Raw genomic sequence first — 4,621 nt, 5'->3', positions numbered from 1 at the left:
GAAATCAGTGGTTAAGTTGTATTTACAACACTGTTCCAGAACACTTCAACCCAAATATTCAGATGTGTGCAGCACATTTTATGGAGGACTGTTTCCTGATCCTGGGAGAGTAGACTACAATGCCGGCTGTTCTGACTCAAAGACTGTAAATAAGTTTTTTATATTTAAATAGTTTTTATATTTTATATATTTAAAGCGAGTTTTTTGGGCAGTGTAGAGTAGTGCTTGTTGTTTGTCATTTCTCCGATCACAAATGCAGACATGGTTTTATGTTTACGCAGCACGATGCAACAACGCGTACAAAGACAGTACAAGTCATTATAATCCATAATTATGTCCCCACTGGATGCAACAAATGCCTCGTTTATAATGGGTTTTAATGTTTTTGTCTCGTCGCTCCGGCCGGACAGGGCATCATCACAGTATGGTAAGGGGCATAACATTTCCGTCACATGCTTGAAGTATTCGGCCAATCACAACGCACTGGATAGCTGGCCAATCACAGCACACCTCACTTTTCAGACCGATGAGTTTTGTAAAAATCCATGCGTTTCAGAAAGGCGGGGCATAGAGGAGAAACAATAATGTACAGTATGTGGAAAATAATGTTTTTTTTTTACCTTAAACCGCATAAACACATTTCATTACACCAAATACACAAAATAATGTTCTTTTTAGCAACATCATATGACCCCTTTAATACGGTCCGTAATTTATCGTGCAGGTGAAACCAAATATGGGCTCAAGAGAGCGCCTGTTGAGGTGAGTCTCATTCTCATAAATTGAAGTTGATGGAGCTAAAGTTAACACGTACAAAGAGAATGGATCTTAATCGCTCTGCTCACACTACAGGAGTTTTAGGCCGATTTATCCCCGATTTTCCCCACCTGAGAGTCGGAGAAAACATCATGTCGATGTTCGGCGCGGACTATCTGGTAACGAGAGCCATTTGCAGATCGAATCTTGCGCCTCCCGATCTGCTCGCACACAAATCAGGGCCTCCCCGATCATATCAAACATGTTTGAATGTTTGTTGAACATGTTGATTTTAAATCGGGATGATCACTCACGACTATGATTACGTCAGTACTGTCACAATAGCCAATGCGCGACCGCAAAACAAGCTGCTGTAGGGGTCCGTTAGTGGAAATAACGAAAACCTACCACAGCCGTAAGGACAAAGAGAAGCGCTGGGGTGAAATCGCCTGTTTTGAACGTACCGGGTGAGTGTAGAAAGGTGCCAGCACGCAAGCTAACACATGTAAACATTATTAGTTGTTGAAACGCCAATGACGATCTGCTGTGTGAGATCACGTGAGGCGCTCCCTCTGGCATAAACTTAACGAGATAAAAAAAAAAATAATAATTTCCAAGACAAACTTTGAAGTTGGCTTGAGAAAGCCAGACCAGAAAGTTCGAAAAAGTTTTAAAAGCTTGAAGGTTTGAAGTGGTTTGGATTTTAAAGAAGTTTAAAAGGTACAATATGTAAATTTTCACCGCTAGAGGGCGTGTATTCAAAACAAACAAAGGCATAGTTTGATGACGCCATGACTGAGTGTGGAATCATGGGAGTTGTCGTCTTCATCCCCACAGCCGACGCAATCCGACGGTACTCAGGCAGAAATCATGTTCATGGATGAGCTAATGTATTAAAGATTTATTAACATCGTAGTATGAAGCAGACTGAGGCGGAAAGCCATCGAAGCGAAACGAGGCCGCTGAACGAGCGTGACACACGGCTAGAAAGCAGCGGAGCTTTTATTATGCCACACTTTAGTGCTTCCGCTCCTTCCGGTCGTGCGTATGTGGGGTAAAGCAGCGCTGTTTTATCATACTAGATACATATGAAAGTTGTTATTATGCTACTCTGTGCGGTCGTCAAGTATCTAATCAAACGCACAATATATTAAAGCATCTTTGGCGTTTTCCATGTTTTCTACAAAACAAAACCGGAAATCGAGGGTGCATGACATCCTTGGCAGGTGTCACTAGTTAAAATTGCTTATTTCTCTGGATTTAAACATTCTTCAGAACATTTGGGATAATGTACGTACACAAGTCAGCAAAATATATAACACTGTTCTTTGGATATTTTAATAAAAAAATCTTACATATTGCATGCACCTTTAAAGCTTAAATTTAGAATATTTTGAAGGCTATACAATCTATCAGAAAAACAGAGAGAGAGGGAGAGAGAAAACAGGTAAAACCAGCAGATTTGGCAAATAAACCAGCCAAAAACCAGCTGATTTAGTTTTTTTTTTTTTAAAACAGCCAAAAACCAGCTCATAGATAGATAAGAAATATTTGAAATATTAGAATGGGAAGCTTAAATTAATCTAAATGTATTAGAAATATTACATAGAAGGGAAGCTTGATTGAGTCTCAGTTTTGACAGTTGGAGTTTGAATTGTCTTGGCTCATTTGAACATTCTGTCAATGGGATGTTTATGATTTTTAATCATAAAAGATATTGCACACTAAGTCGGAAGTCTGAAGGTCTGACCCAAGTTTGGTGTTTGTAGCTTGAAAACTCTAGGAGTAGCATTTAATTTATTAATAATTTAATTAATAATTTATGCATTTAGCAGACGCTTTTATCCAAAGCGACTTGCACTGCATTCAGGCTATACATTTTTTACCAGTATGTAAAATGTATTTAGAAACTTTATTCTCAATAATAATAATAAGCTTAAATAGCAGATCGGTAAGTTGGCTTTCTCAAGCCAACGTAATAATATCTTGTAGTATGTGATGCGCCACCATTTTCAAATCTTGTATTGTGTGCATGTTTAAGATTTGAGGGAAGAAAATCTGCGAAGATTCTCCTTATGTTTGTGCTGCAACCAGATTTCATAATCGGTTAGGATTTTAAAACTCCAGTAGTCTGAGCCCGAGTTAATAACAGCGATTCCAATGCAAGCTGCTACGTCACAGCCACACGGTCAGCCACAAGAGTCATACAAACACAAGTCCAGACCCCCATACAATAAAACGATGCTGCGATGACCTCTGTTTGTGTACCAGTCAATTGACAGCTTCAGTTTTATGGCATTGAGGAGTCTGTAGTGCATACTATCACATGTCGGATGAAAAGTCACAACAGGGGGTCTTCGGTTGGTTTTGGCTATAAGGGATACAGCTACAGCCGGGAACATAACAATAAAGTAAATTTGCTACCGATCACATTCGGTTTTATTAACGCGTCTACACCTACCCCAACGCTAAACCTAACCTTAAAATAATGCAAATACAGTAATTGTTGTTCTGCGTGACAAAAATGAAGCAATATTGATGTGCGCATGCCCAGTAAGCACTGGTGGCGTAGCAGTATCCCTTCTAGCCTCAACCGGGGTCTTTATAACAGTAAGATTCGGGCTTTCTAACGGAGCCAGGATAATAGTCAGGTTACAACTGCTCCACCAAATCAAACCCAAAGTCTGTGTGATTTTTCCTCCGCCAGCGGCTGTGTTTACACTGAACATTCTGTGAGATGTAGCTAGGCAACCAGTCAGCCTCTGCCATCCCTCTTTCTTCCTCTTGAGAGGGAGCTTATGTGGGCTTAGCTCTAGAGGAACAGTGGCCCTTTGCAGCGAAGAAGGGAATTACCATGGAAAACACTGGATTGTGCCCGCACACAAAGGGCAAAAGAGGGAGGCTGGCATGGCAGAGTGATTCTGCAGTGCGAAATAGACAGACATCATTAGTCGTAGTCAATTTTGTCACGAGTCGCTGAGTTTACAGGATGAGGTACAAAGCGGCATCTGAGGAGACTTTTTGACCTTTGACTGAACATGCAGAACTTTAGATTTCCAATGATCTACTTGTAGCCTAGAAGCATTAACTCATCTTGCCTTGCCAACTGTCATGCACTCATGAGTTTAACTCTTAAACCTGCATATATCCAGGGGGGATGACTGTGACTGGATAAGTTTGAGAGCCAAAGTCCAACACTGAAGTGTTTACTCTATCCTTACGGCTCAGTTCAACCAGGAAGGAAAAGCGCAGTTCCACCAAAAAGCTCAAACAACAGTGAATGAAGAACCAGTAACAGGCTGGAGTCATAAATAAAAAGAAAATGTCCTTTTTCATTTTCAGCTACAAGCTAGCATTGCAGCATGTCTAGCAGAATGCTGCCCAGATGCAAAGTCACAATGAACGCAGGTCTACAGTGCCATCTAGTGCACAACAAGAGAACAACAATGTGATGTCGGTTTCACAAACCAATGGTTCTTTTGAACTGGTTATTTGAATCATTCGTTTGAACCACTTCGCACTGTGTTTGTAAATCACTTGCCTTAGAGAAGTACCGCCACATTAAACATAAAACCTAGTAATACATGTTATATCTAAAAGAACACTCACAACAACACCAAAAACTGTGGGCAAGGGAACATTCGTGATTCAACCGAATCGAGAGTCATGTATTTGAATCAGTTAATTAAAGTGAACAGTCCTATTTGTTCAAATGAATCTAGCAATTAGGGATTCTAATTGTATTATAAAAGCACACCACCAAGTGTTTTATAGAAACTTTGTCCACTTTTATTTATTAAAACATCTTTATAAAAACACAAATATAAAATGAATGGGTAGTTCCACTGTAAATTCTTTTTTTTTT

This window comes from Sinocyclocheilus grahami, unplaced genomic scaffold, assembly GCF_001515645.1.
Source record: "Sinocyclocheilus grahami isolate Dianchi unplaced genomic scaffold, SAMN03320097.WGS_v1.1 scaffold2.1, whole genome shotgun sequence".
NCBI lineage: Eukaryota > Metazoa > Chordata > Actinopteri > Cypriniformes > Cyprinidae > Sinocyclocheilus > Sinocyclocheilus grahami.
Note: the sequence above shows the minus strand (reverse complement) of the source record.